The sequence below is a fragment of the Polyodon spathula genome, chromosome 22, assembly GCF_017654505.1.
Source record: "Polyodon spathula isolate WHYD16114869_AA chromosome 22, ASM1765450v1, whole genome shotgun sequence".
NCBI classification, from domain to species: Eukaryota; Metazoa; Chordata; class Actinopteri; order Acipenseriformes; family Polyodontidae; genus Polyodon; species Polyodon spathula.
Genome location: NC_054555.1, coordinates 10,197,112 through 10,210,938, shown reverse-complemented (window position 1 = coordinate 10,210,938; position 13,827 = coordinate 10,197,112). Strand labels below are relative to the sequence as shown.

The following is a 13,827-nucleotide window of genomic DNA, read 5'->3' as shown; positions in this document are numbered from 1 at the left end:
GTTTGAGGAGCCCCTATTTTTTAATCCACTCTTTCCAGTTAAGTTCCTCCAGTCGATGACGCTCTGTGCCAGTTTTTTAAAAGCAGGTGTAACCAGGATGGTCCACCTGTTAAACCTTGAGCTCTCCTGCTGGCTAACTGCCTCCCAGCTAACTGCACAGCTAGGCTGGCACTCAGAGAGGCTTGCAGAAAGACTGATGGGTGAGTTGAGGGGCAGCCTCTCCCCGCGGCTCAAGGCAGTCCTGAGGGAGGAGTTGTCCAGAGGCACAGAGCAGAGACAGCTTTCCTTATTTCCAGGGATGATCGTGTCACCAGCAGTAGGTGAGGAAGGTGACGGCGGTGGAGAGAATGGAGGGACTTTGCTTAAATTGCAGAATGTGGAGGAAATTATCTTTCACACAATGAATGGAAAACATATATACAAATTGTGTGTTAAAGCCACAGAGTATAGTAGGCTAAGGGGTCTGGTAGACTCTAAGTGGCGAGCTTACTTGGCTGTAGAGGAGGGGCACAGGCCGGTGTGGAGGGTGCTGTACAAACCGCCTCTCGCCAAGAGAGTGGGGGACCTGCAGTGGAAGATTCTACACTGCATTGTGTCCACAGGCAGGTTTCTCCATAGAGTGGACCCCAGCATCAGTGAGCAGTGCGCTTTTTGCTCAGCAGAGGAAACTCTCTTTCATGCCTACAGTGAGTGTGAGAGGCTGCGGCCACTTTTTAATTTACTGCAGGGAATCCTGAATAATTTAGGGGTCGTTTTTAGTAAGGAGCTTTTTATTTTTGGGGTTCTATACAGTTTTAAAATGAAAAACAGGTGTGTTCTTATTAATTTTTTATTTGGACAGGCAAAATTGGCTATTTTAAAGACAAGGAAAAATCAACTCTCTGGTTCTGGACTGACCAGTTTAGTGGTTCAGTTCAGGGTGCTCGTGGTCAGCCAGATCAGAGTAGAGTTTGAGTATTTTAAACTGGTCAGTAACCTGGAGGACTTTCAGGAGAGGTGGTGTGTGGGAGACGCCTTGTGTGCTGTGAGTGAGGAGGGGGAGCTCCAGTTTTTGTTCTAATTTTATTTAATTTTTGTTTTACAGTGTTTTATTTTTGGCTTTTATCTGTTTTCAACAAAGTAAAAAAAACACTGTTTAATATTGATTTTTTAATGATCCTTTTATTTTGTTTAAAATCTGTTTTTAAGGAGAACACGATATATTTTAGGATTTTTTAAATTTTGCTCAGGCAGTAGGAATCTTAACTTTTGTTGTGTTTTACCTTTATTTGAATTTTAATGGATTTTATTTGGAATATTTAAATAAAGGATCTTAAAAGTCTCTCTCTCTCTCTCTCTCTCTCTCTCTCTCTCTCTCTCTGTGCTTTGCCTGCCTTTATAAGCTGATTGATTTGGAGCAGAGCAGACAGTCGGCAAGATCCCTCATCGCCTTTCATATGGAAAGAGAGCTGCGGCTCTGGGTCAGTAGTCACCGTGGCAACGTTTTCTTCTCTATTGCCTGGAGAATCTCCAAGTTTCTCTTTTATTAGTGCAAACCAGTATGGAGTAAATACTTGACTGCCTCTTAATGGCCATGAAGGTAGCTAACAAACAAAAAAGTTACTTGCAGTAAACATCCCGATTCTGGCAGATCTAACGGGTGTGATTTACTACTGTACAATCACAGTGTGGTTCCCAGATGGCTTTCAGAGTGTGGGAATCCAGTATGCACACAATGAAGAGACATGTTGTTAAAATATAACAATGGCCACTGGGAGGCAGGCTGCCACTGTTAGGATGTTTTTCTGAAACGCCTGGAATAGGTTTCAGTTTTAAAGCATTGGCAAGGTTTACATGTCAGTTTCTCACACTCTGATGATCTTTTACCTCCGGACTGATCTGTGAAATAAAAGTTAACACATTAATGTTCCAACAGCAATTAAACATTTAGATAACAATACAAATTAAGATCTAACAATACTCTTGAAGCTAATGCAGATATTTAGTTTGCTGTCCTCATGTTAAAGCGTTTTACTAAGAAGCAGTTTGCAGTTTTGCTGTTAGATCAGTTGCTAGTTTTTTTTCATGCTTCAGTTTTATTTTACTTTGGTTTGAGTTTCTGTAAACCAGTACAGCACTGCTAGGGAAGGAGAAGGACCTAGGGGAGGGACGAGGGTCTGCTTTGAACTGACGAGCTGCTGCTCCTCCTAGGGACTTTAAATGGCAAGCCGAGCCGTCTGCAGGAGGAGGAAATGTATCGAATTACAGCAGCCCCTCATTTGAAACCACGCCCCGCTGATGGGAACGAGGCTCAACTGCACTGCTGTTGCACGTCGTAAAAAGGGGGAGTCCAATATGCATAACACCCAGCAACCTCTCGTGCACAGAGCTGCAGATGGCTCTGGGAAAGTGTTTTTTGGGGGTACGGAGGGGGAGAGGGGGTGCAAAGTTGCGATGTAATTGGACTGTTTTGTTGAGTGTGTATATAGGAGTACACATCAAAGCACACTATTATTGATCAGAGGAATCATGATAACTGCTCCACCACTGCTGCAGGGCTTGGGAGTGTGTCACTGTATATAGAGCGCCTGTTCTCAGGGTGTATTTGTGCTCGCTTCGGCAGCACATATACTAAAATTGGAACGATACAGAGAAGATTAGCATGGCCCCTGCGCAAGGATGACACGCAAATTCGTGAAGCGTTCCATATTTTTGTTATTTAGGGAAAAAAAAAAAAAAAAAAAAAACATACTTTTCAAGTCGTCCCTATGTGCCAGGCAGTGTTTTGTGATACACTGGCGTTACAGATTCTATCCTGCCCTCTGTCGGTGAGATGAGATGAGGTTAAAAGCTCTAAAACCACGAATGCAGATGAGCTCGGCTCTTTAGCATAGCTATTAAGACGCTTGCAGTTACAGTTTGTGCCCAGCCTCCACCCTGGTACACCAGCAATGTTAATTCCTCCACTGAAACTCCTCCACTTACACCAAAAAAGAAAAGAAAATGAGCAGAGGATGGTTTGGATGCATCAAGCTCTGAGTTATGGGCCAGCGCTCTTCCACAGTGCCGCTCTGCTGCACGGGGTTAGAGGCCAGCTTGTACACTGCTTATGTGTTAGTCCAAATGAATGATTATCTCAGGAGGACACATGCCTGAATCAGGGTGTTTTAGACGGACAGTTTGTAATAGAACTGCTAAATGACTGCAATTTATATAAAGGTAAACCATTACAAAGTCAGCTTTTGTGGTTGCACTTTCTTCACCATGCAGTGTGTTTTGTAATGACTCAAACGGGCAAATAGTAATTCTTGGGGAAGAATATCCATTTATAAAAAATGTTAGAAAGTCAATTAAAAGCAGTGTTCCCAGTCTGTTTCAAGATGCACCTCTCTACCTGTCCTCTTTTAAAGCAATGACCCCGTCCCTCACTGCTGAACCAAAGGCTTCTTCGTGGAGCTTCCCAGATGAGAGGAAGCACACAAGCAGCCACTTTCTCAGCATTCTGTCAAGGCTAGAAAGAGATTCCTGTGCTAAGATAGCAAGAGCTGAATGTCATGGTAAAGAATAGGAAAGTGTGGTGGCCGCCAAAGCCCTGAGAAAGAATCGTGCAAGTATGATAAAGTTTGCATTACAGTTTGATTGAAAATCTTACAAGTACAATTCAGCATGCTTGCTGCTGTGATTAGTGTCAGTTGTAAATGGGCTGCTGAAAGACAGGAAGCAGCACCCAGCCTGCCCTGCCCCAGCTCTCTCAATAGCGGTTGGATGGCTCTTCCACAAATCTACTTTGATCATGTTTCTGTGAGAGCTCTCCTCTGATTCGTCAGAGACGATGCCTGGGGTGACCCCCTCTGACAAAAGGAACCGCTCCCATTGGTGCTTCCAGAATAAAAGAGCTGGGAATTAGCACAGGTTTTATGTTGCAAATGAAGGCAGACAGTTTCTCCAGGTGGGAATGGCACTGCCTATTGTGTGACAGGCTGCCTTTGTCCCTGCTGTGCTTTGGCGCTGAAAGAATGAAAACTTCTCTCCTTTCTCCCCTTGGGAGAGCTGCACACACAGGGATAGCCACTGTACAGCGAGCCAACTCGGGAGGCATGAAACCGACCCCATTTGCTGAGAAAAAAGTAACCAGTTCTCATAGGAAAAAGCTAGCCAGACTCCTTCACAGCCGGGTGAGAAACCCCCACCCTTGTGTCTGCTCAGCAGGGAAGACCGCAGGCAACTTTTACTGGCACTCATAGGGAGCATTTCAAGCTATTTTAAAAAAGCACTGTAGCTTGCTCAAAGGTTGTCAACAACTTATGGCTTGAATTGTTCACACAGCGAAAATTGCTTGCAACAAGTTGCTACCCAAGTTGCTTGCTGCAGTTCTAAAATGTCACATACATTAATATTTGCTGTTTCTTTTCATCAGTGTTTTTATTTTATTTTTATCCAGCGCTGAGACAGCCTCCAGATCAGAGGACCTGTTGCCGGATACAGTAGCTGTGGATGACGCTGAAGAATCCGAAGAGGAGTCGGTGATATCAGAGATGGATGATGAAGGAGAGCTCTCTGACTCCTCGGTGCTGCTCGATGAGGTTCTGCCCAATCTGTCTGGTAAGAGTAAAATATATCGAGTTGATACAATATCAGCGTTTTTAGATAAAACCAAAGGGAAAAGGGGAACTGATTTAACACAGATCTTTCCTAATATCCAGCTGTTTATCTACTCTGCAAAAATAGCCATGAGAAAAGCTATGTTAGAGGAGCTAGACCAAAAGAAACGGTATCGTTTAAAAAAAAGTATTAGTCTCTGCAAGAAAATTGTTGAATGATAACAAACCGAAGACATATTAATGGATTATTTAATGAGACATTTTAATATAGTTTTTAGTAGTTTGTTTTTGTTTTTGCTTTCTTTGTTTCCTATGGAACAAATTCAAATAGCTACTTTTAATGTAAATGGTTGTAGGAGTGTCAATAAAAGAGCACATTTCATTTTATCACACAGAAGAGAGTGAATGTGATGTTTTTACAGGAAACGCATACAGACAGTATGAATGAGAGTGAGTGGCTGAGCGAATGGAAGGGGCGGGGCGTCTTAAGTCACGGTTCTAATGTCAGTGCTGGAGTAGCTGTGCTGTTCTCCCCAAGTCACGGTTCTAATGTCAGTGCTGGAGTAGCTGTGCTGTTCTCCCCAGGGCTGCAAATAGATATTTTATCAGTTAGTGAGGAAATCCAAGGGCGCCTTTTAAAAATAGAAATGTTTTTTAAAGGCACTAAGATTGTTTTTATCAATTTATATGCTCCAAATGAGGGCAGGGAAAAAGTTTTATTTTTTAAAAAATTAAATCAGGTTTTATCTAATTGTAATCCTGCACATATGATTTTAGTGGGGGGTGATTTTAATTGCACAGAATATTTTATTATGGATAGGAATCATGACGAGCCACATCCCCAGTTCAAAAGAATTGTCTGCTGTTTTAAAAGTTCAAAGCCTGGTTGATGTCTGGAGGAATTTATATTTCAGGGTAAAGCAGTACACTTGGGTTAAAATCAATTATAATAATCAGATATCAAAAGCGTGACTAGATAGATTGTACTGCACTAAACAAAATCTTAATCAGATTTTTAAGAGCAATATCATTCCCACTATGCTTTCTGATCACCACTGTGTGTTACTTACTATTTGCCTGCCTTCTGTTGCTCCCTCAAAGTCATACTGGCATTTTAATACTAAATTATTGGAAGACAAGCAGTTCTTAGATCTTTTTAAAGCATTTTCGGTCTCCTGGAGGCAGCAGAGTATGAAATATAGTAGTATACGACAGTAGTGGGATATTGGAAAAATACAAATAAAAATTTTCTGTCAGCAATATACTTTAAATACAACCAGGGTTTTGAACCAGACAGTTGAAGAGCTTGAGAGATTTTGAGAATAGAAACAAAAATTACTCTCGCTAGTGATGAAAACATCTTCCAGTCTCTGAGAGAGAAAAGAGAAACTCTGAGCAGCCTACTGGAGGAAAGAGTGAAGGGGTCCCTCATCTGCTCTCGTTTCACGCAGCTAAAGGACATGGACACACCCACCAAATTATTTTTCAATTTAGAGAAGAAGGTGGTGGAGAGTAAGCAGCTGTTTTGTGTGCGTCTGCCCTGCGGGAAGGAGGTGCACAGTAAAGAAGATATTAATAGAGCAGCTGTGTTTTTCTACACCCAGCTGTTTAGTGCCGAGCCCTGTGATGAGGAGCAAACCGCTTTACTGCACCAGGACCTGCCCAGCTTATCTCAAGAAGAACAGCGCCCCCCAGAAGCCTGTTTGACAATGCAGGAGCTGACGGAGGCAGTCACTCAGGTGTCACCAGGAAAAGCCCCTGGGATTGATGGCCTTCAGGCAGAGTTTTATAAAAAGCTCTGGCCAGTGATTGGGGAAGACCATTTCCGGGTTTTACAAGAGTGCATTAGAGAAGGAGAGCTGCCTCTGAGCTGTCATCAGGCTGTGATTACACTGTTGCCAAAAAAAGGAGATTTAAAAGAATGAAAGAATTGGCGCCCTGTCTCACTTTTATGTTCAGATTATAAAATATTTTCAAAAGCCTTGGCCAATAGACTGAGGGAATGTATTCACACCGTGATTCATAAAGACCAGTCATATTGCATTCCTGGAAGGACAATATTTGATAATATCTTTTTATTCCAAGACTTTTTAACTGCTAGTAATCTTTTTAATCTTGATTTGGGGATTATTTGTCTAGATCAAGAAAAAGCATTTGATAGGGTGGATCACAAATATTTTGTTAAAACATTACAATCTTTTGGTTTTGGTCCTAATTTCATTTCTTTTATTTCCCTGTTGTATAAAAATGTTTTTAGTGTTTTGAAAATTAATAATAGCTTGAGCTGTCCGTTTTCGGTGTACAGAGGGATTCGCCAGGGATATTCCCTATCAGGCATGTTATATGCCCTCTCTATTGAACCTCTGCTTTGTCATTTTAGGAGAAAGCTGGCTGGTCTGAGAATACTTTTTACACCTAATGCTCCTCCAGTCAAACTGTCTGCCTATGCTGATGACGTTAATGTCTTTATCACCAGTCATGTTGATGTGTCAGCACTGAGAGACATTTTGGACATTTTTCAGAAAGCCTCATTGGCCAAGGTGAACTGGGGCAAGTGCAGCACATTCCTGTCAGGGGAGTGGCGTGGAGCCGGCCCCCCCAAGACGCTCCCTCAGCCATTGCGCTGGGGGAAGACTGGGATCAAGGTTCTGGGAGTCTATTTGGGAGAACGACAGTATGAATCCAAGAAATGGGAGGATTTAGCAGAAAAGGTTAAGGGAAGGCTGCAGTGTTGGCGGTGGCTGATACCTCAGTTGTCATACAAGGGAAGAGTTCTTGTGATCAACAATCTGGTGGCCTCCATGCTGTGGCACAGGCTGGTGTGCCTGGATCCTCCCTCAGGGCTGATAAATGAGATACAAAGAGTGCTATTTGAGTTTTTTTGGAGTGGCCATCATTGGCTAAAGCCAGCTGTCTTGTACCTGCCCCCTAGTGAAGGGGGTCAAGGGTTAGTGGATGTACGCAGTCGTGTGGCTACTTTCCGGTTGCAAGCAGTGCAGCGTTTGCTGTTTTTACCTGAGCTAAGCTAGAGAAACATCGCCTTCTCTTTCCTACACAGAGTGAGGGAACTGGGCTGGGATTGGCAATTGTTTTTAATAAATCTATCTCAGCTAGACACCAATGAACTCCCAGACTTTTATAAGAACCTGCTCATTTGACCGTAGGAGCATTGCTAGAGGAGCCTTTATTTTTTAACTCCTTGTTCCCTGCAGATGGTTTCCAATCTGGGGCGTTGTGCTGTTGTTTTGCAAAAGGGGGCGTTACAAAACTAAAATGTTTACTGCAGGTGAGCATTGGGAGGTGGAGAGAGGTGGAAAGCCTGGCCAAACAGCTGGGAATTCACTCACTCAGAGTACTAGAGAATCTTTTGAAAAAGCTCAGAGACTCTTTCTCCCCTAGGGCTGTAGAGATGTTGAACCAGGCTCTGGGAGGCACTGATGAGCAAGAGTTGGCTTGCCCTTCCTTTTTAGTGTCCCCTGCTATTCCTGAAAACCTTGGGGAAGGTCTGTACAGTGTTGAGAGGCTGCAACAGCTTCCTGCACACTCTTCTGGAAAAAAGGAGCTGTACAGACTCTGTGTTAAGGTGTGCCATGTAAATGTGCTAAAGACACTGCCTGATACCAGGTGGAGAGCTCATGTGGATTGTGTAGGTAGTACTGCTCCGGCCTGGAGGTCTTTGTATAAACCGTCTTTACCTAAGCTTTCAGGAGATCTACAGTGGCGCATTCTTCATGGCATCATAGCCACTGGGCGCCACGTCCACTGTGTTGACCCTGCGGTTAGTAAAGACTTGTGGAGGGGAAGAAAAACACTGTTTCATCTTTTTACTGACTGCAGAAGGCTGGACCCCTTGTTTAATGCTATTGCTGAATTGCTAATTTCTTTAAATGTGATTTTTACTAAAGAATTATTCATTTTTAATTTTCCTTAGTCACAAGACACGATTTAAAAGTGCTTTAATTAATTTTATATTTGGGCAAGGAAAATTAGCAATCTGGAAAACCAGGATAAACAAACTGCAGGGGTCGGGAATTTATAACGCTGAGTTAATGTTGAAATTGTTGTTGAAAACAAGAATTCAAATTGATTTTGCTTATTTTTCTTTAGTCCATGACTTACAGAGTTTTCAGCCGTTCATATATATAATTTTCTTAGTGAACCACACAAATATACCACACCTCGTGTGAATATTCTCCTACATTATATATCCTCTATATCTATCTTCTTATTCGGTCTTTACGAGAGACATTGATAGAGATACGGTATATATATATATATATATATCTATATATATATATATATATATATATATATATATATATATATATATATATATATATATATATAGTATATACTCTATATAATATATATATATATATATATATATATATATATATATATATATATATGTATATATATATGTATATATATATATATATATATATATATATATATATATATATATATATATATATATATATGTATATATATATATATATATATATATAGGTATATATATATATATATATATTATATATATATATATATATATATATATATATATATATATATATATATATATATATATATATATGTATATGTATATATATATATATATATATATATATATATATATATATATATAATATATATATATATATATATATATATATCTATATATATTATATATATATATAGTATATATATATATATATATATATATATATATATATATTATATATAGATATATATATATATTATATATATATACATATATATATATATATATATATATATATATTATATATAATATATATGTCTATATATATATATATATATATATCATATATATATATGTATATATAGGTATATATATTATATCGATTATATATATATATATATATATATATATATATATATATATATATATATATATATATATATATATATATATATATATATATATATATATATATATATTATATATATATATATATATATTATATATATATATATAATATATATGAATATATATATATATATATGATATATATATATATATATATACATCCATATATAATATATATATATATATACATATATATATCTGATATATATATATATATATATACATATATATATATATTATATATATGTATATATATATATAATATATATATATTGTTAGACCGAATTGATCTGTTATATTAAAAAATGTTATTGTGAATTGTTTTTTCAAAATGTTTAAGAACTGAGCTACTCAAACCCACTGCTTTCCACACTGTAGTCCAGCACTCTGATATTGAGCTACTCAAACCCACTGCCTTCCACACTAGTCCATCACTCTAATATTGAGCTACTCAAACCCACTGCCTTCCACACTGTAGTCCAGCACTCTAACACTGAGCTGCCGTTTCCTGTGTGGCCCTGTGCTGACTGAGCCTTCTGTTTTCTACACCTGCATTCCTGGCTCTCCGGAAGCCAACACTGCTTACTGTAATTTGGGGATTAGACCCTGCAGAAGACAGGGAGAGAGCTAATTTGCCAGTCCTATCTGCTGTGGTGAGGCAGAGCTAAACAGAGAATTAAGTTTCAAGAGCAGGGAGAGGATGAGGGAGGCGAGCAGGGGGATAAGAGTGAGAAAAATTGAGGGGCAGAGAAGGTAGGAGAGGGAGTGAGAAAAATGGTTCAGAAAAGGGAGGGGAGAGAAGTGAGGGCAGAGAATGAGGAGAAAAGAGAGGTAGGAGAGGGAGTGAAAGCCTGTTCATTAACTGAGAAAGATAATTCTCGGAGTTCAGACAATGTAAATACACCCCTCCCCCCGCTACACCAAGCAAAACCCTCCATCCCAGCCAATCAGAATTGGCTTAGCTTTTAAGTTTGTTTCTTGTGACCCCTGAGTAAGCTTTGGGACAGGGGGACGACGAGTCCTATTCATGCCTCATGACCTTTGCCCTGGACACAGCAGGACTGGAGCTGAGGGAGATGCACTGTGAGGAATGCTTTCCCTATGAAAGTTATTTTTTTGTGCTGTTTCTTTAAAACTGTCAGTGCCAGCACTGGTTGTTTAGCAACCGACAACACCAGCACATTTCCCTGAAGATATACACTGTCCCGAACACTGAGAGGGATTCCTGTTTGTTTCTGGGTTGCTTTCTGAACTTCTGAACCCTATGTACCTTTTCATATAAAATTAACTTTGATCAAATGAAATGCCTTTGAATCATATAGTTTGTATCAGGTGGAAATTACATCACATTACAGTTAGTATTCTCAAATTGTGCAAATTACCTCTTTCAAACATCAAGCAACAAAACCTGGTTTATTTATTTATGTTGAAAACTTGGTATCTGACAAGTGCTGGTAATACCAGTAAAAAATGATTCAATTTTCTTGCTCTGTGTACCGTTTTCTCCCACTTGTTTTGCTCGGCTTTGTGTTTCAATTTCTGTCGCAGTCTTGACCGGGGACTACTACATTTCAGACCAGTCCTAAACGCAAACCCAAAGCCATGCTCTTCAGGCCAGTCGGCATGTTGTCGTCTCCCCAGGACAGAGTATCCGAGGTGATAGGCATTCCCACTCGAGGCAAGCACTCAAGAGTTTGAATCCTGAGTGAATGGCCACCACTGCCCCTGTCAGGTTGTGGAACTGGACTTTGAAGAAGCTGGCATCTTCAATCATGGCCTTGAACTCCTAAAACAGCAAGGAAGAACACCACAGGTTACCTCATGCCTGGAAGAACAATCTTTAGTGTAAACAGATTTACTACTAATACATAAATCTATCCAAAGCCAACTGCTCCTATTTGTTTAGAATTTAATTTTAGTCCAGAAAAGACCTGAGAGATGAAAGGTGACAGAGATTAGCATCTTAAGAGTGAGATGTCAACTGCAATTATTGAACAGGAGGAGTAATTTACTAGGAAAAAAAAACAAAACTGCCAGGCCAGCCCAAAAGTTTGGAAATAGCTGAACGGCTCCCAAATTACACTGCACTCCAGAATCAACCCAGCTCAATCACCTGGTCTGGGAAGCGCCTGATGCTCTCCACCAGATACTGGTATTACTTCCAGTCCCCAGCAATCACCTCCCCCAGCACTGGAATGAGCTGGAAACCATAGGCATCGTAGACCCTGGGCACAGAACACAGGTAACAAACACACCACTGAACTCTATTTGTCTACATGTACAGAGCATGAAACATACCAGTATCTATCTAGTAAGATTTATGACATAGGGGCTCAACTCTGACCAGAACACTTACAAGTGCAGATAACGTGGTACATTCTTTCACTATGGAGTTTTAATTCCACGGCAACACAGAACACAAGAGCAATGGCACCAGGACCTTGTGAAATATACCATGAATTGGTGGTGATACACACCCCAGAGAAGTGTGTATATTACACAAACAGCCCTTTTCTGTACTGTGTGTTATTTGTAAATGCATGCATCCCACCCCCACCTCTTTCACCTTGATAGCAGCAGGTTTGAAACGTGGATGAACTCCAGACACAGGAACCTCACTCCTGGCTTCAGAACCCAGTGTGCCTCCTGTAGAGCCTGTCTCGGGACACACAGGCGGGACAGATCACTCTCACTGCTACCACTATTTTATTATTGCCCCTTCGTTTTCCATTTTAATATTTCCTCCTTCACTGATTTTAATACAGCATTCATTCTAGTGCTGCACAAACTAATTATTTGGATCAGGCTTTACACAGGTGAGGGTCTGCTGCTGCTGATCAGGGGCTGATTCACCAATTCAAGTGAAGCAAGTGAAGGAACGGCTGCTTGCTAGGTTCTTTCCAGAGCTCAAGAAATAGAGCAATCATCACAAATCCAAGCAGGTGCTTCTTCAGAGGCTTCACTTCGAAGGGTAAATCAGCCTGATCCACACCCACGACCCTCACCTGATTGTCAGCACCCGATTTCTGCAGGGCTCAATCCCAATAATTGGTTTGTACAGCACTAATTGATAATATATAGCATCATTTGGGATCATATTAACTATAGCTGGGTTTCTGGACACATGTTTGAACTAATTCAATTATATCTGTGCAAGCATTCACTTGTTATTCTTTAAGGGGTCTCACTGGTTCAGGACTTGTGAGAGGCGTAAGGATGCCCACTCTCTCCAGAGTGGCACTCACAAGCGTTCTTGTTTCATGATGCCCGCTCTCTCTAGGCCTCTACACGCGAGCGTTCTCGTTTCATTTTGAAGCTCACCCACCTGGTCGATGTGCGTGACGTTGCGGATCCCAAAAGCGATCGTGTAAAAATCAAACTTGTCGTTGTCAAAAGGAAGCTCCTCCGCATTCCCCACCACCTAGGACAGACCTGCAGACAGATAGACACACACATACACACACAGAGTGAGCGAATCCATTTCACAGAACACAATTACAGCTGCCCTTTTCAATGACTCACTCCCATGTTTCCAACTTGCTTGCTTTTGTTTTTTATGGAATATGTTTACTTGGATAACACTGTATTGCATAACAGTTTATTTCAAATGGTTTGCATTTTTTTTTTTTTTTAAATGCTGTTATAATTCCTATCACAGCACTCGAGAGGAAGGCTTGTGCATGCCTCCTGGTCTCTCCCTCTCAATGCAGCGTACCTGTGCCATAGCCCCGATCCGCTGCCTGCTGCCTCCCCACCTTCCGCATCTCCCTGTTGATGTCACACACCACGGCCTGTACCCTTCCCTGCATGCCCGACTGGCCGGGTTGGTACACCTCTGATCTCCTGCCAGGACGCACTCTGGCGGGACAGGGTATCCCAGCGCGCCTCTCGAGGACGCCATGTTTGTGTGACCGACTGTGCGCCCAGATCAGATGTCGAGGGCGGGGAACCGTTTTTGTCGGTCTGGCTTCAATACCACAGCACTGAGCCAAGAATCCTTGTCAAGTGTACCTGATTTTCAGCGACACGCTACAAAGCACACGATGTCGCGCCTGAGTTGTGAGGCTCACGCTTAGGTAACGCAATATCACACACGCATTAGATAACCTGGGAAAAACAGCATTACAAGAAAGCGACCGTCCCTGCTAAAAGTATCATTGAAGAATAGCATGAACACACGTGCTACGTATTTCTGACATGACTCCGGTCGTTTTTTTTTCATTTACTTTAATATAGTAAGATACAGCAATATTAAAAAAAATTGCAAAATGAATAACACTGAGGCATAAACAATCCATAATCAATAATAATAATAATAATAATCTATAAACAGGGCTT

At 40.7% G+C, this 13,827-nt stretch overlaps 1 non-coding gene and 1 pseudogene across 1 annotated transcript; one reads left to right on the top strand and one right to left on the bottom strand.

Moving 5' to 3' along the window:
- Positions 1-2,586: 2,586 nt before the first annotated feature.
- Positions 2,587-2,693, top strand: LOC121297629. The gene has a single exon (XR_005947184.1). It is a non-coding gene; the product is annotated as a U6 spliceosomal RNA (small nuclear RNA).
- An 8,210-nt stretch (positions 2,694-10,903) lies between these two features.
- On the bottom strand, positions 10,904-13,576 carry LOC121296776 (annotated as a pseudogene).
- Between the last annotated feature and the right edge of the window lie 251 nt (positions 13,577-13,827).